Raw genomic sequence first — 26,846 nt, 5'->3', positions numbered from 1 at the left:
ATTTCTGCAAGGACAATATATCCCAGTCACACTGTCATAAATATTCATGATGACCATATTCCACATACTGGTACTGATTTCATGTAAACAAATTTTATTTAACCTTTCAGCAAGTCTGCTTTCATGCAGGAGTTCAGTACCCACAAGATCAAGCGTATTAATAACTAGGTCAGAAACTAGCCAAAGTAGGGCGTATAGTATCATGTAAGTAAAACTGAAAACTCAAAGATAAATTTTCCATATTAAAAACCCCAGTGCAAATTAATATATAATTAGTTGACTAATCAGTAGTCTTATATTTTCATACAATATGTAATTTTAAAACCACTAAACTGGAAAGACCATTAGAAAATCTGGAATATCCCTTAGCATTACAAAAGAGAAAAATAAGTAAATTGGTGTATCTCCACAAATACACAGCTAGTCAAAGTTCAGAGTTAGGCCACAGATCTCTTAACTTCCAGTTCAGTTATTTTTGCTTTACTATCACACTGTCATTACCTTATCATAAATGCTTCCATCTTTTGTCCAGATCATATTTATTGATTCCAATATAATTTTAAGAGGTGTTGTCCAGTGGAGCATAGAACATGATTTATTCATGGCCATGACAGGGCAATTCCTCGATAATCACTTGTATTCAATGGCCCTGGAAATTAATAGAGTCAATATTATTTGTAGACAATCTACTATAGAAACCTTGTGAATTATATTAATGGCTTTATTATAACCATAAACATCTTTATGTCTCTCAATAATTAGCATTTGGGAGGACCGAACACTGCTCAGATGCAGATGGGGAAAATCAACATTAGTTTAAATATGCTTATTGTGCTTGTAAACAGCATTATATGGCAGGCATCAACAAATCAGGATGGTTAATGCTTTATTTAAACTCTCCTTAAAATCCAAGTGTAATGCCATGTTTTCATACATTTTTGCATCACTTTGTATTATTTAGAAATAATACTCTTCAGTTGAAGCAGTGGGAAAACTGGTGGGTGAAAACCTTACCCAAATGTCTTATCTGTTTTTATTATTACTAAATAAGTGCACTGGTTAACTTTACAAAATGAATATCTATGACATAAATATGATGTACCACAGAAGTAAATTTGGAAATAATTTCTTTATGAATCTTTTTGAAAGATTATAAATACGTTGATCGTGTAAATACTTCTAAAGCATGTCTTTCTGTAGAGGATTTTATCTTAAAATTAAAGTACTCATATATTTTTATATTACTGAATATTAATAATCATAAAAGAGGAGAGAGCTCCCTTAAGGTGATTTAAAAACTCAGTAAGTATTGGGGCACCTGGGTGACTTAAGTGGGTTAAGCCTCTGCCTTCGGCTCAGGTCATGATCTCAGGGTCCTGGGATCAAGCTCTGCATTGGGTCCCTGCTCAGAGGGGAGCCTGCCTCCCCCTCTCTCTCTCCGCCTGCCTCTCTGCCTACTTGTGATCTCTGTCTGTCAAATAAATGAATAAAATATTTAAAAACAACAAAAAAAACTCCAGTAAGTATTTAAATGTATAATACAGTTTATGTGTAATAACTTCATTTAACAATGTAAAATGCATTACATGTATTATTTATATATATAATTATATATCATTTGTCATTTATATATGTTATATATGTTATTATTTCATCTTATTTATATATATATATTTGAGAAATTACTTAGTTGAAAGTATTATATTTTTACATATTTCCCATATTTAATATTTAGAAATATTCTAAAATAATAGTTCTAAGTGAATTAGTCTGTCTTCATATTCTCATAATAATTTTTTTTGTTTTGTTCTGTTTTTTTTTTTTTTTCAAAACAGTTGTTTTCAGAGAAAGCCACCCAATCTAAGTACCCTAAGACCATTCAGACAGCTTCTCCTGGCAGTGGGGAGGGGGGAAGGGGGGAAATGTACTCTAGGATAAGCCTATAGGATTGCGTAGTCAGAATTCAAACAGACTTAAATTCCCTAATATGAATTAGTTAACTTAGAATGATAATTAACCTTATAAAAACTAGTCACCAGTTGGTGATGCTACAATCCTGGTTGGTCCTTTAGTTTTAGATATTGCATATTTTTCAACTCTAATTCAAATAGGTCAAACTAAATTTAATTTCAGTCATATACATATTTATTTTATCCCTTTGTGATCTCTTTGCCACATTCCAAAAATTTCCCCGCTACTTTATTCACCATTTCACTCCTATTTTCAAGATGTTTGTGTGGATTCACATATTTTCTTAATTTCAATTAAAATTCTTTTATAAATACCAAGTTCTACTCCATTAACCATTTCCCCAAATTAGGTAATGGCATTATCGCACAGCATGACTCATCCAGTACGATCTAGTCAAACCTTTCCTTATTCCATTTTAGGTGTACCTGCTCAATCTACTTGCCCTACCTAAAATGTCTTCGTGGTTTGCTTTCTTCAACTGTGACATGTTTGATGCATTATTTCTGTGGTCTGTTGCCAACATTTTTTCCCCATTTTCACTATGCTCTGATTGCTCCCTTGATTAGAGGGTCCACAATGTAATGTGTTTGTTTTTGGTCTCTAATTGTATCCATAATGAAATTATAATCCTTTGAAGAGAGGCATTAACTAATTCATTCTCTTCTCTCTACCTCACTCTCGTTTTCTCTCCTCATGTTTTTTTCCCTCTCTTTTTGAGAGAACTGCTTATAATATGTTCTCAAGAACTTAACTAAAGGAAAGTTCGTCTTTTTTAAACATTTAAGCAACCTATACCCTTAGTCAACTCAATAGAAATATTAATGGTTTTCTTTCTACTTCATTCTTATAGTGTGTAGTTGACTGCATTCTCAGGAATGAAGAACTTTCAAGAGTTTGTTCTGCATCTACTAATGCACTTATATCTTAGTATATAACCTCCATGGCTATGTAAGTTGTACATGAATGTGGTATTTTATTGTGATTTTAGAGGTAAGGTAGAAATCTATTAACATAGAAAGTGGCTCTGTGAAGTACTGTTATGAAACAAAAGAAATAAATTGAAAAGGAAGAAAAATAGTGTTAGAAAGAAATGAATCCTCTTAATCACCTTGTCATATCTGGCAGCAATTACAGGCTGTGATTATGGGATGAAGGAAAAGGGATAAGGTTGTATCACTGGGCACTTCTTCACTTCCTATTAATAACACAGTTAATCTGGTAAATAAATATAGCGATAATATAGATTACATTTTTCCCACCCCATCATCCCAGTTCAAGCAATATATTAACCTTAATATACTTACCACATTCTAAAGATCTCTCTTGTTTTTCTACAAGTTCTTTTGAGGTTTAACTGGTATCACTATAAATGTGTGACCCAGGATAAAACACTGTATTATAATAAATCATAAGTATCATGGCATAGAAGAATAATCACTTCACATTTTCTACTTATTATTTCATTCATTTCCAAAATATTATTGCAAAGTTATCAAAGACCAACAAACATATTTATAGGTCACTGAACAATTACCATTTCAAGACACTCAGGCAGACAGTATACTTAGCACATGAAGAAATGGGCTTTGTGAAGTTATTACCCAAAATATATCTAAAAAGAGACAATCTATGTGTCAAAGTGTTACAATTAATTCATATCGATGTGCATTGCAATGTAGAAAGATCCACACTGGTAGCTAATCTTAAGAGTTAGGTTATATCTTACTTACTTTCTTATTTAAAAAAATCAGTAATTTGTATAAACATTAAAGCCAATGATGAATTTTTTGATTATTGAAGGTAATAAAGGTAAGTTTAAGAATAGTAACACTAATAGGTAATAGAGAAGTAATATCCCCCCAGTGCTTGTACCTGTCAGATTTATTTTAAAAACAAGACAATTAATTTTTATCTCAATTCTCTTTCTAATCTTGATTTCTTACCTGAGAGATGATGTGTATTATCTGGCTTATTAAGAATCTTTCATTAGCTGCTGCCTGGGTAATGTTTAACCATGTTAGACTTGGAAATATTAGAATTCCCAAGATCCTGGGCAATAGAAAAATCAATATACAACTGGGACTTCAGTCAAGAAGTTCCCCCCTCTGCCAAAAAGGACAAAATAAAACAGCTTTATCACTCTAATAGGAAAAGATAAGCTGGGACACCTAGTTCTGATGAAGATGGAAATATATTCATGTGAGCCTTTCTAAAATCTCTGATAATCCCCTTATAATGAAAATACATAAAGATTACTGTTTTACTTCCAGGTAGTTGCCTAGAGAATTTGCCAGTTTAGGACCCTGCTACTTTACCTCTTGGATTGTCTTTTGTGGTACCCTAGAGAATTAACTCCAGCATTGATTGCGGCAGACTAATCAGTGATTTTTGGGTACTTAATCTTGAGGAACTATTAAGATTTGAATATATTGATATATATTGATTAGGCAATCACGATATAATTAATTTTGAAAAATGTAAAGTAGCTTATTCTGTATCAGGAAATATTAAGGAGACAAAGGTACAAATGAGTTCATAAGTCCAGTGTTTCCGGTAACTACACACATAATTGGGAGTTTGGCATTTGCCTTTTGTATTTTAACACTTTGTTTCTATGTAACTCTAATCTTGAGAGCTTATAATAACTATTTGAAGAAGAATGTTGTCTTTAATTGACTTATTTCACTCCGCATAATACCCTCAAGTTCCATCCATGCCATTGCAAATGGCAAGATTTCATTTTGTCTTTAAATTGTAATTCATTATAAATTCATTTCTCGAAGTGTAGAATAATGTAATATTTGGAGAAAGAGCCTATTAGGAGTAATACAGGAGCACCACTGTTCTTTTATAGAGGAAATCATGGATTATCATGTTAATCTAAACAAGCTATAGTGTCATACTTTCAACAGTATTTCCTATAGCCTTTCAGAACCTTTTTTTTTTAAACATCTAGATATTGATCACTGGTTATTGGCTTGAAGTTCTGAGTGCTTTCTCCATAGGCAGTGGCAGAATCAAAACAGAAAATAGTGTACCATATTGTGATAATTTTCTCTTTGCTATTCTTTATTTAAAAACAAAATATCAAAATGTATATCTACATGGCAAATTTTGTTTCTGATTTTTGGTTTTGTTTTTTCAATATTTTTCATTAATTTATTATTATATCCTTAGTACTTCAATGAATGCTTGGGGCATGATACACACTCAATAAATAGTGACTGAATTAATAGTCATTGAACTCTGACAGTCTAGAAAGATAGATTCATTAAAAGTCCGATAGATTAAGTATAATCCCAGTGTGTTAATTTATACAGTATATATATAGTCATTAATACAAAAAAAAACTTCACTTCTCCTAATCAAGAGCAAAGCAAATAGCAATAGAAATTCACCCCATAATGAATATTATTGGTTTAAAATATTGATGATTTGTTTTGTGGGTTTATAGTTTAAACAAAAAGAACTGATTTTAAAAAATGGGTTTTCTCTGGGTAAGAACCAAGGAGAAACATTAGTAGGAGAATGAATGATATTGATATGGGCATAAAGGGCATAAAAACTAATGTTAAGTTTTTTCATTATTAAGAGCTAGCACAAGAGGTAAGCATTTGTTCATTCATTCACCATTTTGTAAAAGTCTAGTGGCAGTGATAAGAAAGTCATTTCATTTGTTTTTTCCTAAGGAGCATCATACTATAAGGATCATGCTTCTTTCAAGACTTCATTTCCAAACATTTAAAGTTCAAACAATTCTCATAGTATTAGGGAATCTGTCTAGTTTATTTAAAGATGCAAATGCATTTTGAGGAGAACTTCACATCTCTAATTTATATTTCGTTTTAGGAAAGGTAACCATTGTAAAATATTTATCAGAAAGATAATCATGGAAAATTAAATTAATTAGAATGATTCCTTTGAACTTTATCTCTTCATTATCTTTTAATATTTCAGTGATATGAATGGGTGTATTACTTCTAAGATGAAATCTACAGATTTATTTTATTTTATTTTTCAAATCTTTTATTTATTTGAGAGAGAGTAAGCGAACTAGAGAGAGAGCACAAGTGAAGGGGAAGAGACAGACAGTGAGGGAGAAGCAGGCTCCCCGCTGAGCAGGGAGTGTGAAGTGGGGCTTGATCCCTGGACCCCAAGACCGTGGCCTGAGCCAAAGGCAGATGCTTAACCGACTGAGCCACCCAGGTGCCTCTGTGGATTGATTTTAAACGACCAAATAAACCTCAGTATTTTGATCTGCATGGCATCTAACAATGCATTTCCCTTTTAACTCAGAAAAATTAATACACATAAAATTACCTGTATGTACATTTTCAAAAGGAAATTAAAAGTTTTAATAAAAGCATGATATAGTTTAAATGAACTCTTTATCGATGCTAATACGTTTTTCTTTCTAAAACTGAAAACAGAAGATGCAGTAGCTGATAGAGAAACCATCTGTAATTAAATGATGTCAGTAGTGCTGAAGGGGATGGATGTGAACAGCTTTGGATATTTTCATCTTTCTGCTTCCCTGTCTGTATTACAGGTTTAAAATTATAAGTTAGAAAGCAAAATTAAATGAAAATTTGCCTTTTTCCCCTTTTACATAGATCTTTATGTTTCTCGAAGGATTGTAAACTAGTGTTCTGGATAGCAAATAGTTACTCCAGTCTGTTTCCTTAAACTACTCCCCTCCCCCACTGGCACACAGTAATGAATTGAGTAGATTAAACTCCATATCTGTCAGGCTCTCAAGTATTGAATTTCATATTTCGTTTTATTGTCTCCAACTGACCAGCACAGTAGGAAAAGATTTTTGCCATGGCTCATACTTGAGAACGAGTTCACTCTCTAGATACTAAAGGGGATCCTTTTCTTTTTCTTACAACCTATGTTTTTCACATATAAGATTTAAGATATTATCAGGAATTGCAAGGGTGAAAGTCTAACGGTATAAATTAATTTGACCCAAATGGAATTTAATAGACATAAAAATAGTTGTGTAATTATCGTGTAGCCATAATGAAAGGCTCAAGAAACAAAATTAAGTCCTTAGCTTTAAGGGGGAAAACATAAACAAATGCTACAAAACAGTGTGTTCTGAACAGTGCTTTAAAAAATAGGTGACTTCTTGACAATGGTAGTCCCCACGCAACCCCTTCTACAAGCAAAATTGTCTGTTGAACAGTAACAAAGGAAACTACATGTCCAAGTACCAGCTTAGGAACAAAATTCAACTCTTGATCATCAAAAATGATGTATTACAAAAATGTGGTTTCAGGACAGCGTGCTCAGAGTTTGGGAGCAATGCATTTCACCAATTATTAAACCAAACATAAACGAGTTTTGTAATTTGGGGGCAAATACCACTGAATATTTAGTTTCTCCAAATACCATGTGCCATGATCATCTTGTTCTAACAAAAGAAGTAAAATGAACCTCCTGCAACTCAAATGTTCTGTACTGATTTTGCTTCCTCCATACAATGCCCTTCTCATTATGGACAAGTTCTTTACAAAGTATTCTCACTGTAAAAGACTCCCACATTCTCTTCTAACCAATCATAAAATAATAAATGCTAAGCATCTCATTCTCTTTAAGGGATCATTTGCCACCGAATTTTCCCTAAGTAGTCGGAGTACTTTATGTCCACCAAGGTAGAGCTCAGGCATATTTAAACAATATTCTCTTGATGTCAAAGACATTGTGATTTGTTCTTGAGTAATGGATAAGAAAAAAATCAAAAGACTTTGGAGAAATAAAAACATAAATATTCTATCCTAGTAGGCTAAAAAACACTTAAACTCTGTTTTAAGAGTGCAATTAATTCAATAATCACTTATGCAGAACAGTAATTTCATTTTTTATATTAATCTGTTTTATCATGTTTAAATTTATTTTATCACATTTAATGTTGAAATGTCTTTGCTATCTAGAGGCCTTCTGATCATAGAAGAAGTAGTATGCATGAATTTCTGTGAAAAATAAACTTACTAATTGGTCTCCTCTCTTTAGATTTAGGACTAGAGGCACAAGCTGATTACCCTAATATTTTTTTAATGAAACATGTTTGCTAAGCAGTTTAGTAAACTGCTTATGTATTAAGTAAATAAAATATCTAAGTTACTTAAAAATTACCCTTATTAAATAAAACATCCAATTGCCTTGCAATTTTTATTGTGATTACTAATCACGTATAATGTTCATTAAAGACATGGCTCTAAAAATCTTTACTACTTAATAGTTTGTCTTTTTCTCCATAAAACATTGAATTATAAATACTTTCCTTTAGAAACTTCCATATTCAGTTCTGATTGGTGTTTCATGATAAAATTTTTCATATCATTTTGAGTAATATAATTTTTACTTTGTAGTAATTTACATTTTGATTCTATTGTATACTCATCCCTGAGGAATGAATAAATGATATATGTTTTCTCTATGAAATCATAGATATGGCACTAAAAAGTCAACTATATATTTTTCCATGTTTAAAGCTCTTTTTGCTTTAAGCCACAGTATGTGAATAAAGCCCAAACTTGGAAAGCATGTCTTCATAATATTCTCATTTTACCTACATTGTAAATCCAATATTTTATTCTAAATCGTTCTTTTTCTTGAATTCCCCTCAAAGATACTTTCCTATTTTATCTTTCTCTTTAGTACTCTACTTCTTGAAAGAGTAGTATCTAAAACTGTCTAAATTTTTACCTTAAATTTACTCCCAAGCCCATGTTATTCTGGATTCCTAATTTATTATCATAGATAATGAAATTTCCAACTACTAATTAACTAGTGAACTCCCAGCCATAATTTCCAAGAAAGAACCTTAGACTTAGCTGGAATATTCTTCCACATTTAATGCTGTCCATTATCCATCCTTTCAAATTTTGACTTATTTATTTTTATTTCACTGAATATCATTCAAGTCACATGTTGGATAGTATGTAATAAATTCACAATACATTTTTATTTTTAGATTTATTTATTAGTACTGAAATTTTTGGACAAGATGTACGTGTAGCTCATTAATACCAATGACTTAAGTTTGCCAATCTCCTGTTTTCTAATGTATTGAAAATTTAGCCTGGAAAAGATAAGCACCCCCAAATAGGTCTAGGGTCAACTTTGTATGGCCAAAACATCATCCAGTAAATCTAATATTAAAATTAATTTTTCCAAAATATATTTTGTTACTTAAATCACATGTTCTTTCATATTAACAATTAAAGTCATTCCTTTATGAAAAGTTTTAGGAAATCACTAGTTTTTCCTTTTTCCTTTTTTTATCTGACTCATCAGTTTTGAAAAGATACTCAGAAACCGTTTACAGTAATGGATATAATAAATAAAGATGCAGAATTCATTTTATTGGTATTATTATTAATGCTGCCAATAAAACTTTATCTGCAGTTTGCCCAAGATATTCAAGGAAGAATAAACTTATCAAATACGAATATGTACTTTTTCTATCACTTAATGTGAACTAATAAATGCATTTAATATCTGTGATTAAAATGCATGAGTTCCCTCATGATTAAATCATTCTTGATAATAGCTAGGTTCAAATTTTAATTATTTTAACTACTTGCTTAAAACACGGAGTTTCTATTTTATGCTCTGATTCTACTCCAAATTTCTTCCGGGGGGGGGGGAGAAAATTTCAAGCTGTGAGATGGTCAGAAGGGGCTTTGGCGCCATCTTGCGGTTAATTAGATTATGGTCCTGGTTTGTTTTCTTTCCCAATTTACACCCCACAATGAAAGCAACAATGTATATCTTGAATTCTCGAATTCCATGGCAACGTAGGACATTTGTAAATATCTTTCCCTTAGCATGCAGGCTAGATATATTCTACATAATCACTCCATGTTCATTCTTGCTTTTAGGCAGTTTCTGTCTCCTGAAATGTGGCATTCTTTTATTCTCTCCTCTGGCATATCAGACTCAAATACAACCTAGGACCTCACTGTTCCAGCAGCAATATGTATCTGCTCAGTTGAATTAGAAATTTAATTTTAAACAATTTTTATTGTATTATGAAAAATATAAACATATATGAAAGTAGGGAGAATGTGCTGTGAAGCCTCATGTAGCCACTACTCAGGTATACAATTACTAATTCATGGCCCTTCATTTTATCTATAACCTTATTTCTCAAAGTGTGTTCTGGGCACCAGTAGCATTCCCATTCCCTGGGAGCTCCTTAACACATAGACACCACAGAAGTACTGAATCCAGGTCTGCATTTTAATCAGATTCCCAAATGACTCTTACGCATAGAAGCTTAAGAATCACTGGTCTTCAGTATGGCCCACTTCTCTACCATTATCACACTGGATTGTTTTGGAGAAAATTCCAAAGATACCATCATATCCCTGAAAATATTTCAGTATGAGGCTCACGAAGATTAGGATTATTTTCTAAAAAACATAATCATAACCCCATTATTGTATTATTAATATACTAAACTATTATCAATAGTTTTCAGTTTCAAATCTTCCTATTTAAGTCATGAATGCTTTCATTAATGGTTTGTTTATTAAAATGAGGATCCAGGGGGTGTCTGGGTCGCTCAGGTCATGATCGTGGGGTCCTGGGATCAAGGCCCTCTGTGCAGGGCTCCCTGCTCTGCAGTGGTCTGCATCTGCTTCTGGCCCTCCCCTTGCTCATGTTCTCTCTCAGGCGCACTCTTTCTCTCTTAAATAAGTAAAATATTTTAAAATAAATAGAATAAAATTAGGATCCAAACACAGTCACATATGGCATTTCGTTGAATTGTGCCTTAAATCTGTAAGGTTGTAGGTTTTCTCTCACAATTATTTTCCTTTTACTTAATTTATTTGTTGAATAAAGTGATTAATTTTGAAGAGTTTTTCATATTCAGTATCATGCTGATTGCATGTCTAGGGCAAGAGTGTATGAATAAGCCTGAAGGCTCTTCACGGATATGGTAGAGTTACAACATATATATGATTTTGTTTTAGCTACATATAGCCAAAATAATATGGTGTAACTAATTGCTCCAAAATTCTTGGCTTCACACAGCTGGACTCAATTTCATATCTGTGGTCAGTTGTAGAATGGCTAAGATGACTTACTGTTTTAATCTGTTTGGGCTGCTATAATGAAAATACCATAAACTAGATGGCTAATAAACAAGAGAAATTTATTTCTCATGGTTCTGGAGGCTGGGAACTCCAAGGTCAAAGTGCTGGCAGATTCAGTGTCTGGTGAAGGTTTGCTTGCAGGCTCATAGTTGGTCGTCTTCTGTCTATGACCTCACATGGCAGAAGAGTAAGGGAGTCCTTTAGGGTCTCATTAATAAGGGCATAAATACCGTTCATGAGGGCTGCACCCTCACAATCTAATTATCTCCTGAAGTCCCCACCTTCTGGTACTGTCCTAATGGAGGTTAGGATTTCAACATAATGGATTTTAGGGGGACATAAACGTTCATTCTTTAGCACTTACTGATACTGGCTGATTTCTCTCACATAATTGAGATTAAGCTTGAACAAGTGGGCTACCTTGGTTTTGTTTCTTAGAATCTCTCATCCCTCAGAAAGTTGTCCTAGGCTGATTTCTCAAGACACATGTCAGAGTCTGAGAGAGAACAGAACCAAGCAAGTTTCCCTTAGATCTAGGCTCAGGGTGGGAAAACAAATCCACCTCTTAACGTGAAGTGTTGCAAAAGTATATCTCAAAGATTGTGGAAAAAGGGGGAGTGAAGAATCAGGCTCATTTTTTTGGTCAACCACATATTTTTGTAGAATATTTTACTGCAAATGTGGAAAATAATGTCAATGCCATGCCATTTTTATGCACAATTTTACTTAAATATTAATTATTATGTATTATTCCACTGTGCCAGTGCTAATGCTGTAAGATTTAATATATATGTTTATTGTAGTAAAATAATACATTTTTCCATATTTTAGATTTTATTCTGAGTGTCTTCTTACGTGTTTAACAAGTATTTTCCTTTTCCGGTCACGTATGTTATGTTTTTTGTTTATTTTCCATTGCATTATTGGTCTTTCTCTCACACATTGCTGAAAGCTCCAATGTTAGAGGCATTGGTCAGTTAAGTGTCTGACTCTTGGTTTCAGCTCAGTTCATCATCTCAGGATCCTGGGATTGAGCCCTGGGTTAGGCTCCACACTCTATGTGGAATCTGCCTGAGATTCTCTTTCTCCATCTCCTTTTGCCCCTCCCCCTACTCACACGTCCTCTCTCTCTCTCTCTGTCTCTCTAAAATAAATAAATAATATCTTTTAAAAAAAACCTGCAATACTAAAGAAAAAATGGCCATATATATATATATATATATGAAAGTTTGTGTGTGTATATATATGTACATATAATTTCATATTATATGAATTATATATATGAATAATTTTCATATATATGAAAGTTGGTATATATATAATTATATGTGCATACTATTAATTATATATCATATAATATATATTAATAATATATAATTAATAGATTATATGTTTATTTTATTATTAATTATATGTACATAATTAGTGGATTAATTATAACTAAATATATTCAAATATAATTAAATATAATTAATAATTAATAGAATTATTATAGAATTATATAAATTATAATTATAATTAGGTACATATGTACCTAATTATAATTTATATAATTCTTTGTACATATATATTTGTATAATATATACTTGTATATTTATATAATATATACATATATATTTATATGATTTTATGTACATATAATTATATATATATACCCAAGTTCATAAGTGCAAAAAGAAGGAAAGTAGAAATTTGATCTCCTTATACCCTGGTCCGCCATCATCATTATTAGTCCTTCTGCTACTCAGTAACTGGGAATATCAGGATTTTTAGCTCTGGGTGGATTTCTCATCACTATCAATCAGCCCAGTCAAATGCATACCTACTGCTTTTCTTAAGGCCTCAGTAAATAGGGTTCAGATTCCACAGGTATCCCAGACAGGATTCCATTTAGGCCAGTATTTTCAGATGCTAGCCTGCTACAGCAGCTATCCATTCCAGAACACCCAAGTTTACATATCTTTGAGATACTAATTAGGGAAAATAACAGAACCTATATTGTTTTTTGTGGGATTCTTTACCAAGCCATTAATAAATAACATCCTATATATAGCCAGAATTCCTAAATACAACCATTATTTATTTGAAGCATTAATAGTCAACTTATACTAAATAATGTGGTTCTTTTTAAAAAAAGATTTTATTTATTTATTTATTTATTTATTTGAAAGAGAGAGAGAGAGAATGTGTGTGTGTGTTTGTGTGTGTGTACACAAGTTGGGGTAGGGGCAGAGGGAAAGAGAGAAAGATTCTGCAGGAGACTCCACACTGAGTGCAAATCCTGATGCCGGGCTGTTTCACAACCATGAGATCGTGACTTGAGTTCAAACCAAAAGTTGGAAGCTTAATCAACTGAGCCACCCAGGCACCCATTAAATAATGTGCTTTTATATAATTTTCATACTATGCTAATTTAAATTTACCTCATACCACTATATGAAAGTAATTTTTTTATTTTAAAATGTAAAGTTTTCTTTCTTTGACTTTCCAAAAGAGATTTTTGTGGAGTTTGTTGTTGTTGTTGTTTGTTTGGAGGGTTTGTTTTTTGTTTTTCGTTTCACTTTTTTAAATTGTTTTTTTTGAGTGTAGTTGACACACAGTGTTACATTTTCAGGAGTATGACATAGTGATTCAACTTCTTTATATGTTATGTTTTGCTTGCAAGTGTAGCTACCATCTGTCACCGTACAGCACTACCACAGTATCATTGACTATACTCCCTGTGCTGTCCCTTTTATTCCCATGATTTATTAATTCCATAACCGGAAGCCTGTGTCCCCACCCCCTTTACCCTACCCCTGCATCCCTTCCCTGTGGCAGCCATTAGCTTGTTTTCTGTGTTTATAGGTCTGTTGCTGATCTTTGCTTATTTTTGTTTATTCATTTGTATTGTTTTTCTGAGTTGACATATGAGTGAAATCATATGGTATTTGTCTTTCTGTGCCTGACTTATTTCACTCAGCATAATACCTTCTGGGTCCATCCATTTTTCACAAATGGCAAAATCTCACCCTTTGAAAGAGATTTTTGGATTTGATTTCTTCACGCACAACCTGTTGGTGTCTGAATTATAATGCCTGGACATTTTTTAAAATTTTTAATTTTTTATTTTTTATAAACATATAATATATTTTTATCCTCAGGGGTACAGGTCTGTGAATCGCTGGTTTACACTCTTCACAGCACTCACCATAGCACATACCCTCCCCAATGTCCATAACCCCACCCCCCTCTCCCAACCCCCCTCCCCCCAGCAACCCTCAGTTTGTTTTGTGAGATTAAGAGTCACTTATGGTTTGTCTCCCTCCCAATCCCATCTTGTTTCATTTATTCTTCTCCTACCCCCTTAAGCCCCCATGTTGCATCACCACTTCCTCATATGCCTGGACATTTATATTGGTTCTTCTTTTCTTCTTATTTAAAAGAAGTAGCTTACAAGCAGTGTTTCTGCCTTTTTTTAAAGAGAGGGTGCAATCAGGGGTGGAGGCAGAGGGAGAATTTTTTTTTTTTTTTAAGATTTATTTATTTATTTGACAGACAGAGATCACAAGTAGGCACAGAGGCAGGCAGGGGGTGGGGTGAAGCAGGCTCCCTGCTGAGCAGAGAGCCTGATGCAGAGCTCCATCCTAGGACCCTGAGATCATGTGACCTGAGCCAAAGGCAGAGGCTTTAACCCACTGAGCCACCCAGGCACCCCAGAGAGAAAGAATCTTAAGCATACTCTGCTGAGTATGGAGTCCAACGCTGGGCTCAATCTCATGACCTGAGCTGAAATCAAGAGTCAAATATTTAACTGACTGAGCCATTCAGGGGCCCCTCCAAGACACATTTTTTTTTTTTTAATTTATTTATTTGACAGAGACACAGCGAGAGAGGTAACACAAGCAGGGGGAGTGGGAGAGGGAAAAGCAGGCTTCCTGCAGAGCTGGAGCCCAATGCAGGGCTTGATACCAGGACCCTGGTATCATGACCTGAGCCGAAGGCAGATGCTTAACGACTAAGCCACCCAGGCATCCGCCACCCCCGCCCAAAACACTCTTAAAAATATAAGTGCATAATATACATACCATGTTATACATAATCCTGTGTGGGCTGCAAAACCCTATCATGTAGACCTAATACAATAAAAACAAGTTATTTTAGGAAATAACTTGCACATCTTGGATAAGAAATGTTTTGTTTGCCTGCTATTCGTACACTTAGTGAGAAGGTATCTGCAGTCATTGATGCATATATTAATGTTTTTATTAGTGGGTAGAAGAAAGTTTGAGAGAAAAGGAAAGCATTGCTGGCTGGCCAACCTTGCATGACTTTAATAATAACTCATTGCAATGATAGTATTAGTTCATATCTATGGGAAATACATATTTCTAATTTTATGTCTTTATTTTTTTAAATAGGATAGTGGGAAAAGATTGATTAGATCTTAAAAAATCTGATAGATTTTGGAAATTGGGAATGTTGCCTTCATAGAAAAAAAAACTTTTCATTTTTTTGAGTTGAATGGGGAACAGAGAAAATATATCTTTACTCTTACTTTCTTTCTCTGAGTTGCCCATATATCACAGACCATAACATGGCATGAGAAAATTGATTCTACTGGGTATAAGTATTAAGGATGAAAACAATTCCATTAATTTTATCCATTACTCTTTTTCTGTCCTAACATTTGGACTAACTGGACAATGTCAGCTATTTTTGTGGTGATAAATAACAGGGCTGTTATAGAACTAAGGTGTTTTTGGATCATTCACACTTGAATTACAGGATGAAAAATGTAAGTTAAACATAAAGGCTTTTAAAATATCAGTTTTCACCAAAATTTATAGTTAACCCATAATTTCTACTTGTATTTATGCCAATTTCATGAAAATTCTCCATTTTCTTAATTGACAACATGGTTTTTATATAACTCCATAACACATAATATGTACGTTGTTAGTATGCACAGAGTTTCTAATTCTCCATCTCCCTGCTCAGTGGCACTATTTTTGGTGAGTTATGGAAAATTCAGATCTTAATGGACGTAATGAGTTGCCATAGAGATGTAACTAGGTAGAAATTCTGCTCTTCCCCCCAATTTATTGCTTCTCAGAAAATTTTATTTCCTTTTAATTCTAGAACACATTTTTGTGTGTATGTGTGTTAAGAAATCAAATAGAAATAGAGAGTGCAGTTCTTTATTTAAAAAAATATTTTGGGGGTGCCTGGGTGGCTCAGTTGGTTAAGTATCTGCCTTAGGCTCAGGTCATGATCCTGGGGTCCTGGGATCTAGTCCTGCATCTCGCTCCCTGCTCAGTGGGGAGTCTGCTTCTGTCTCCCTGTCCCCTACCCCCTTTGTGCTCTCTCTTCACTTTGTCTCAAATAAATAGATAAGTAAGTAAATAAATAAAATCTTTAAAAAAATACTTCAGAAGGTAATGGTAGACAATAGCCTTGAAAGATAACATCTTCTTGAGTTACAAATGCAATCCAACATCCTGATCCAAGTAACATAAATATTTGTGATCAGCTGGAATAAGTATTCCAATTTTCCCAGCCTACATAAAGATCATGCAGCCAATAATAAGTTTTGAGAAAGAAGAAATGGATGAAGGGGCAAGGGATTGTATGTGGAAATAATTCTGGAGGTGAGTCTTCAGCAATGGTAGTTCCAAAGTTGAAAAGCAATAGAACATCCCACAAAGATAGAACATCCCCCAAAATAGAACATCCCACAAAGTTTAGAGGCCTGAAAAGGCAAAATGAACAAATGCTGATCAACATAAGCAAATCCATGATGTTGGAAGGCCTCATCTAATTCCTCACTGCAGGACGAAACAAGAAATGGGCAAGTTCTGAAGTGACTTGATGCGGTAGTGAAACTGACCAAGTATATCAGTTTACAAAGAATGTGTCTTTCATCCTTAGATGAAATGGGTTCTGAATAAAGAGTAACTTAGACATGGAAAAATAAAATTACATTTTTTTACACATAATGCATGGCTTAAAAATGTATTCATTTGACTTGTTTAGCACTGTATACTTTTTTTTAACTACAAAATATACTTACTTTATTTTATTTTTATTTTTCATTATGTTCTGTTAGCAACTTATAGTACATCGTAAGATTTTGTTGTAGTGTTGCATATAATACCCAGTGCTCATCCCAACATGTGCTCTTCTTAATACCCATCAACTGGTCACCCCATCCCGGCACCTCTTCCCTACTGTAATGCTATGCCCCCAACATGGGAGCAACTGATTAATGAACAAAATAAAGAATCATATAGATAGTAACGCACTATATACTCTTAAAAATAGTTTCATTTTCTATGTCAATGTTCCTCATTAAACAGGTGGATTATATCCATAGTAAATAAGAGGAAACTGAAGCTTTTAAGGCTATGGAAGTAGTATAATACAGCCAGTAAGTGGAAGAGAGGGAAGTCAGTTTCAGGTTTCCTGATAAACTCTCTGGATTCTGCCAAGTATATGCTAGCACTCCATGCCCTTACTAGTTAGTACAAATTGAGGTGAGTGAAAGCAAACCATGTTTATTAATGTTTTCACATTAATGGTACATGATGTAGTTTTGAAAGTACTGTTCTGGGTGGTTAGCTCTTATAGTCATTTTATACCATGAGGTAATGCTGATGATGGAAAACATTACAGAAGAGAATAAGACAGAAATAGATTGTTTCCTCACGTCCCCAAAGAGCCACCATGCCTACCTTGGACTGCTTATCTCCAGAAAATTATATGGTGGTAATATCGCCATTATTTTGAGTTTTCATTTTAGATTATATAGAAAACTGAAATTAGTCCAACTTTATACACCCTGTAAAAGTTAAGCTGCAATGGATAGTAATGAACATAAATAATAAATAAGAGATAATAAATGATGAAAAATAAGGTCATAAATAAGATTTTTTTCTATGAATAACAGAAATAGATTGGTCCCCGGGAAAATGTGAGACTTCACATTAATTAGGTAAGAAAATAAGAGAATAGATCAAATAGAAGGAGGAGAATGGCAAAGAGGAGAAAGAGGAAGAGAAGGAGCTTGAAATGGAATAAGAAAACTGAGTAACGGGGGAGCAAGGTTGGCAGTTTGTCTTCCACACTGTGCAGGGAAAATAGAGCTCTGACATAAAATTCAACTCTCATGGTGCTTATGACAGACATCTTTCAACAATGGTCATCTATAAATTCAGCAATCAGAGCCTGATGCCATCTAATATTTGAAGCAGGCAAAATCACCTTCCTTATTGTGATTTGCATGCTTACAGTAAAACTTCTGTGATTTGGTTTGCCAAATTGATTTTTTGGCCACATGAGCAAATACAGTTTGTGTGACAGGTATATCGCTCACTGTGAATTAGTATATTAATTTATCTGCGAGTATATGTCTTAATTTTTTGTGAATCTAGTTAGTGTGAGTCAGCCGATTAAATGCAGTGAACTCTGGCACCAAGAGAGGAATGTGTTTTTTTCCGATCTGACTCTTTGTTTCTACATTTTGCATCTTTCTCACAGGATAGAAAAGTTTAAAAGAGGTAATGTTTATAAAAGAACCTGATACAGAAACTGGCCTATGAAAGGCACCTGCAAATGGTCCCCCAACTTCTTCCAGCACTCAGTACCTGAGAGATCGTAGATAAGGTGCTCAGCTTCTGATGTCCTAATAAGTGTCAAAGAAATTATCATCACACTGTTCAGTCTTGTGAAGAGAAAACCATTGTGATTGCTGTATATTATAAAATGTTTCACAGATCTTAGCTTTTTCCCACATGAATATATAGTGTTTTCCTTCCATCCGCTTTACTTTTCTATAACAACCAACAACAAACAAAACAGTGAGGGAATTTCTTTTTTTATTATTTTTAAATTTTTAATTAGCATATAATGTATTATTATTATTATACATATAATGTATTATTAGCATATAATGTATTATTAGGGTACAAGTCTGTGAATCGCCAGGTTTACACACTTCACAGTACTCACCATAGCACATACCTTCCAGTGGGGGAATTTCTGAACTGACTTTGTCAGATTGTCTCATCTATTAAAATGTGATGGAGTGTTTAAAACAATATTGTAAATATTTTCTAATAGTACTATGTATTACATTGTATGTCAGCATATAACAAGGCAAACTAAAAAAGTTAGCTCAGAATCAATTTGGTCAAAATGAGGGCATTTTCTATGGGACCATCAGTAAGGATCTAGTTACAGTACTCTTGCCTATAAGTTTTGGAACAATTTTAGATTGTTTGCCTCCTTTTGTCTAGTTTTCATGCTGTGCCCTTATAATAATACCTGCCTTCTTTAAATATTACTCTGTTCTTTCCAAGGCTTTGATGAGAGTTTCTATTCTTAGAAACCTAAGTTCCTCTGTCCTGTTAGTCTTGATAAGTCTTGTATATTTTCACCACATTAGGTTTGATATTTAGGATGCACGTAATCAAGAAGAATCCTATTCTCATAATTATAGCTTCTAAATTCTGATTCAGTGAACTGACATAATCATCTTCATCTAAGACGACTTATGCATTTACTGGGAATGTAGTACAGCTCACCTCATCAGTATGTGGAAAGATACATCTTAGAAGTAGAATTCAGGGGGTGCCTGGGTGGCTCAGTGTGTTAAGCCTCTGCTTTCAGCTCAGGTCATGGTTTCAGGGTCCTGGGTTCAAGCCCCACATCGGGCTCTCTGCTCAGTGGGGAGCCTGCTTCCCTTCCTCTCTCTCTGCCTACCTCTCTGCCTACTTATGATCTCTGTATGTCAAATAAATAAGTAAAATCTTTAAAAAAAAAAAGAAGTAGAATTCAAAAGGTCTGTCAATATATTGTAACCACTGTGTAAGGCACGCTATACTTACCTCCACTTTCATATTTATGTATAAAATGTTAAATGTCATTGGATGTGGCATCTAATACTACATTGATACTATTTTATTTCTGACGCCAATTTATAGTTATCAAAGGTTCCATGTTTCTGGGTTGACTTCACTTCTGTTTCTGCTATCATCTGTTGAAAAATCCAGATATATCATCTGGTCTAAATTATTAGAGTCATGTCATCAGTCCCTGACCCAATACATTTTTAAAAAAAATATCTTCCACCCCCTTCTTCTCTTCGATCTGCCGATGGATTTTCAGGTGTTTGCAATCTTTAGATAAGCTATCTAGCTGATCTCCGGCTAGCTGAAGCAGTCTCAGCTTGCTACTTCTCCGCCATCCTGGTGATTCACAGACCTGGGGATAAAAATATATGTATATAAAAAATATATGTTTATAAAAAATAAAAAATTAAAAAAAAAAAAAAAAAAAAAAAAAATATCTTTTCCTAAGACAGCATGGAGGTTCCTCAAAAAGTTTAAAATAGAATTAGCCTACAACCCAGCATTCGCACTACTGGGTATTTACCCTAAAGATACAAACGCAGTGATCCAAAGGGGCAGGTGCACCTGAATGTTTATAGCAGCAAGTTCACAATAGCCAAACTATGGAAAGAACCTAGATGTCCATCAACAGATGAATGGATAAAGAAGAAGTGGTATATATTCACAATGGAATACTATGCAGCCATCAAAAGAAATGGTACCTTGCCATTTGTAATGATGTGGATGGAACCAGAGGATATTATGCTGGGTGAAATAAGCCAATCAGAGAAAGACAATTATCATATGATCTCCCTGATATGAGGAAGTTGAGAGGCAAAGTGGGGAGTTTAGGGGGTAGGGAAGGAAAAAATGAAACGAGATGGGATTGGGAGGGAGACAAATAATAAGAGACTCTTAATCTCACTAAACAAACTGAATGTTGCTGCAGGGAGGCAGGGAGGGAGAGGGTGGTTGGGTTATGAACACTGGGGAGGGTATGTGCTATGGTGAGTGCTGTGAAGTGTGTAAACCTGGAGATTCACAGACCTGTACCCCTGGCTAATAATACATTATATGTTAATAAAAAATAAAAATCTTTTCCTATTGTCTTTGCAATGTCAGCATGATTGTAAAAGTTATTTTTAACATCTGAAAAATTATTTTTTCTTAACTATTTTGTATAGTCATCCAGACCTTTCATAAATATTTAAATACATCTCTGCTTTATAGGGGAAAAGCTATTTTTATAATAAGCAAAAATGTAAGAAATAATAACTTTCACTGATTCACAATATCGATATACTCTAGTGTAAACTCTGTGAGAGCCTGGAGTATGTTTATCTGATCAATATTATTTTCTCAGGATTCTCACAATGAATTGGGAGGTGGACATATGCATATATTTGTCACGAGAAAAACTGTGTATTCTGACCAGAGAAGTTTAGGAAAAAGGAATGAGAAAATTTCTTTTTATACTTTCTCAGGCCATCATAAAACACATCATTTATGTTTGTTTTTTAAATAATTAATTTACAGTGATAGTAGTAGTAGTAAAATCTGTTGATTTTAGAGCAATTGTCATGAGCCAGTCATTTCAGATACTTTCATATATGAGTTAGTATATAAGTATAAATATATATTAGTTTATGTATTAAATATATATTTAGTATCCACACTATGATCATCCATATTTTTTAAGTGAGGAGAATCAAGTATAGGAAGGTAAATTATTGTATTTAAGTTCGAAGAAATAAATAATTATCAAAGCACTATATAGAATCTGTGCTTTTTGTCTCGATACTATCCTGCCTATCAGAAATCAAATGAGGCAAGAGTTATAAATCCAACCCCTGACACCAATCCAAAACTATGGCAGATTATGCATATGTAACAGTTTTTATTATCTCAGAATTTTAAATACTGACTAGAATAACTCTTTAGTATAAGTAAGGTATAATGCCTTTTTCTGTATTGTATGAGGCAGATTTTTAAATTTTTTTCTATTAATGCTACTGATCCACATATAGCAAACTAGCAAGCTTGCTCCATATTGTGGATTTGAATTTATACTACAGCACCACTTTGAAAATAAGTGAGACTAAGTTGTGTATGTTTGAAGGGTCTATATTTCATTATTTCAGCAAAAATTATTATTTTTAAGTTTAAAGTTTTACCCAGATATTTTAGATTTGAATTCCTCCAGAAAATTGTCTAAAATGTGTAGCACACCGACACTCCATTGTACTATAGGTATTATTACTTTGTATTTGTGTCTTGAAGTCAAGGCAGTGTTTTGAAAACTGGGATCTTTGACACACCATCAGTTAGTCTACAGGTCATTTGTTGGTCCCAGGGAAAAAAGGGATGAAACAATTATTCTTGTATACATTTCACAAATTTGAAATGTAAGATTAAGGTAATTGCTAAGAAGCTTCTAAGCCACCTGTGAAGTTAATAACACATAATACATTCAGGGGAAAAAATGAGGTTCTGGAAAATACCGTGCCAAATCACATGCTGGACTGTTCAAACCAGTGACATACAATGTGCAAGAGCGATTACTATCAGGAGTTGTGCTGTCTGATATTTTAGCTCACAGTAAGAGAGAAACACTGGAATGGAGAGAATGTGCCATCTTTTGCAAATGTGTTTTGACACAGGAGGGAAGAGTGCTTAATGCCTTTTGTTTCATTCACCATTGTGAATGTATGCTATAGGGACAGAAGTATTTTCCTTAATTCCTAATACTTCTTGGTCAGTGTTCAAAGAACCACTATGTGTGCAACAGAACTTTTTTTTTTTTTTTAAAGATTTATTTATTTATTTGAGAGAGAGAGAACAAGATAGAAAGAGAGAGCACTGATCTGGGGGAGAGGAGTAGAGGGAGAGGGAGTAGCAGACTCTCTGCTGAGCAAGGAGCCCAGTGTAGGTAGGGTTTGATCCCAGAACCCTGCGATCATGACCTGAGCAGAAGGCAGACACTTAACTGACCGAGCCACCCAGGCACTCCAGAAATCTTAATTGAGGAGATGTATAAGATTTTGCATCTGAATATCAATCCCAAAACTGCACTACTCAAAAAATAATTGTCAATCAAAAATATTCCTTGGATTTGGAGTCAGTCAGTGTTAAAGAGAATAGTGAAAATCACTAGTTAAGATATCATGGCCACTTATCTGTTCTTTGATACCTGTTAGAATAAATGGATGCATCAGAAAACATTTTTTTTTTCAGTTGTGGAATGCTCTCATGGTTAATGGGACATGTGTTCTTGAGAATGTCTGAATTGGGGATAAAACTATGAATATTTTCTCATGATACTAATAACACAGTAAAGAGAAACTAACACTTCAGTGGGCTTACTACAGCCAGTGTTTACCACCACATGTTCTGTGGCTTGAGCTAACTAAGAATCACAGTCGAAATGTAATGACTTTAAATTCAAAATAAGATCTTTAAGACCTTATGATTTTTTTGATATGACTGAAAGGCCAATGTGTCAGTCTCTGAACTTCTCACCATCAGTTCATGATTTCCTTCACATTATCTGTGAAAGAAATGACAATAATATAATATTGAAAGTGTACATCCAAGCATGGAATAAAACAAAAAATGGAAAAACTTTCAAAGTGTGCAGCTAATGAAAATATACTCTTTAAATCAATTTTCCAGTATCTCCAAAGTCTCTGTATAGCTAATGACATGCTTTTTAAAGATTTTTTTTTAAATTTTTTATTTTTTATATACATATATTTTTATCCCCGGGGTACAGGTCTGTGAATCGCCAGGTTTACACACTTCACAGCACTCACCAAAGCACATACCCTCCCCAATGTCCATAACCCCACCCCTCTTCTTCCAACACCCCTCCCCCCAGCAACCCTCAGTTTGTTTTGTGAGATTAAGAGTCATTTATGGTTTGTCTCCCTCCCAATACCATCTTGTTTCATTTGTTCTTCGCCTACCTACTTAAGCCCCCATGTTGCATCTCCACTTCCTCATATCAGGGAGATCATATGATAGTTGTCTTTCTCCGCTTGACTTATTTCGCTAAGCATGATACGCTCTAGTTCTATCCATGTTGTCGCAAATAGCAAGATTTCATTTCTTTTGATGGCTGCATAGTATTCCATTGAGTATATATACCACCTCTTCTTTATCCAATCATCTGTTGATGGACATCTAGGTTCTTTCCATAGTTTGGCTATTATGGACATTGCTGCTATAAACTTTCGGGTGCACATGCCCCTTCGGATCACTACGTTTGTATCTTTAGGGTAAATACCCAGTAGTGCAATTGCTGGGTCATAGGGCAGTTCTATTTTCAACATTTTGAGGAAACTCCATGCTGTTTTCCAGAGTGGTTGCACCAGCTTTCATTCCAACCAACAGTGTAGGAGGGTTCCCCTTTCTCGGCATCCTCGCCAGCATCTGTCATTTCCTGACTTGTTGATTTTACCCGTTCTGACTGGTGTGAGGTGATATCTCATTGTGGTTTTGATTTGTATTTCCCTGATGCCAAATGATATGGAGCACTTTTTCATGTGTCTGTTGGCCATCTGGATGTCTTCTTTGCAGAAATGTCTGTTCATGTCCTCTGCCCATTTCTTGATTGGATTATTTGGTCTTTGGGTGTTGAGTTTGCTAAGTTCTTTATAGATTTTCGACACTAGTCCTTTATCTGATATGTCGTTTGAAAATATCTTCTCCCAATCTGTCAGTTGTCTTTTGATTTTGTTAACCATTTCCTTTGCTGTGCAAAAGCTTTTGATCTTGATGAAATCCCAATAGTTCATTTTTGCCCTTGCTTCCCTTGCCTTTCAAGGGAACATCTAGGAAGATGTTGCTGCGGCTGAGGTCGAAGAGGTTGCTGCCTGTGTTCTCCTCAAGGATTTTGATGGATTCCTTTCGCACATTGAGGTCCTTCATCCATTTTGAGTCTATTTTTGTGTGTGGTGTAAGGAAATGGTCCAATTTCATTTTTCTGCATGTGGCTGTCCAATTTTCCCAACACCATTTATTAAAGAGGCTGTCTTTTTTCCATTGGACATTCTTTCCTGCTTTGTCAAAGATTAGTTGACCATAGAATTGAGGGTCTATTTCTGGGCTCTCTATTCTGTTCCATTGATCCATGTGTCTGTTTTTGTGCCAGTACCATGCTGTCTTGATGATGACAGCTTTGTAATAGAGCTTGAAGTCCGGAATTGTGATACCACCAACGTTGGCTTTCTTTTTCAATAACCCTTTGGCTATTTGAGGTCTTTTCTGGTTCCATATAAATTTAGAATTATTTGTTCCATTTCTTTGAAAAAGATGGATGGTACTTTGATAGGAATTGCATTAAATGTGTAGATTGCTTTAGGTAGCATAAACATTTTCACAATATTTATTCTTCCAATCCAGGAGCATGGAACATTTTTCCATTTCTTTGTGTTTCTTCAATTTCTTTCATGAGTACTTTAGACTTTTCTGAGTATAGATTCTTAGCCTCTTTGGTTAGGTTTATTCCTAGGTATCTTATGGTTTTGGGTGCAATTGTAAATGGGATTGACTCCTTAATTTTCTTTCTTCTGTCTTGTTGTTGGTGTAGAGAAATACAACTGATTTCTGTGCATTGATTTTATATCCTGACACTTTACTGAATTCCTGTATAAGTTCTAGCAGTTTTGGAGTGCAGTTTTTTGGGTTTTCCACATATAGTATCATATCATCTGCGACGAGTGACAATTTGACTTCTTCTTTGCTGATTTGGATGCCTTTAATTTCCTTTTGTTGTCTGATTGCTGAGGCTAGGACTTCTATTACTATAATGAATAGCAGTGGTGATAATGGACATCCCTGCCATGTTCCTGACCTTAGCGGAAAAGCTTTCAGTTTTTCTCCATTGAGAATGATATTTGCGGTGGGTTTTTCATAGATGGCTTTGATGATATTGAGGTATGTGCCCTCTATCCCTACACTTTGAAGAGTTTTGATCAGAAAGGGATGCTGTACTTTGTCAAATGCTTTTTCAGCATCTATTGAGAGTATCATATCGTTCTTGTTCTTTATTTTATTGATGTGTTGTATCACATTGACTGATTTACGGATGTTGAACCAACCTTGCAGCCCTGGAATAAATCCCACTTGGTCGTGGTGAATAATCCTTTTAATGAACTGTTGAATCCTATTGGCTAGTATTTTGTTGAGTATTTTCGCATCTGTGTTCATCAAGGATATTGGTCTATAGCTCTCTTTTTTGGTGGGATCCTTGCCTGGTTTTGGGATCGAGGTGATGCTGGCCTCATAAAATGAGTTTGGAAGTTTTCCTTCCATTTCTATTTTTTGGAACAGTTTCAGGAGAATAGGAATTAGTTCTTCTTTAAATGTTTGGTAGAATTCCCCCGGGAAGCCATCTGGCCCTGGGCTTTTGTTTGTTTGGAGATTTTTAATGACTGTTTCAATCTCCTTACTTGTTATGGGTCTGTTCAGGCTTTCTATTTCTTCCTGGTTCAGCTGTGGCAGTTTATATGTTTCTAGGAATGCATCCATTTCTTCCAGATTGTCAAATTTGTTGGCGTAGAGTTGCTCATAGTATGTTCTTATAATAGTTTGTATTTCTTTGGTGTTAGTTGTGATCTCTCCTCTTTCATTCATGATTTTATTTATTTGGGTCCTTTCTCTTTTCTTTTTTATAAGTCTGGCCAGGGGTTTATCAATTTTATTAATTCTTTCAAAGAACCAGCTCCTAGTTTCATTGATTTGTTCTATTGCTTTTTTGGTTTCTATTTCATTGATTTCTGCTCTGATCTTTATGATTTCTCTATTCCTGCTGGTCTTAGGGTTTCTTTCTTGTTCTTTCTCCAGCTCCTTTAGGTGTAGGGTTAGGTTGTGTACCTGAGACCTTTTTTGT

This window comes from Mustela putorius, unplaced genomic scaffold (assembly GCF_011764305.1).
Source record: "Mustela putorius furo isolate JIRA1106 unplaced genomic scaffold, ASM1176430v1.1 tig00000031_pilon_pilon_pilon, whole genome shotgun sequence".
Lineage (NCBI taxonomy): Eukaryota > Metazoa > Chordata > Mammalia > Carnivora > Mustelidae > Mustela > Mustela putorius.
The sequence above is the reverse complement of the archived record's forward strand: the minus strand, read 5'-3'. Positions refer to the sequence as shown.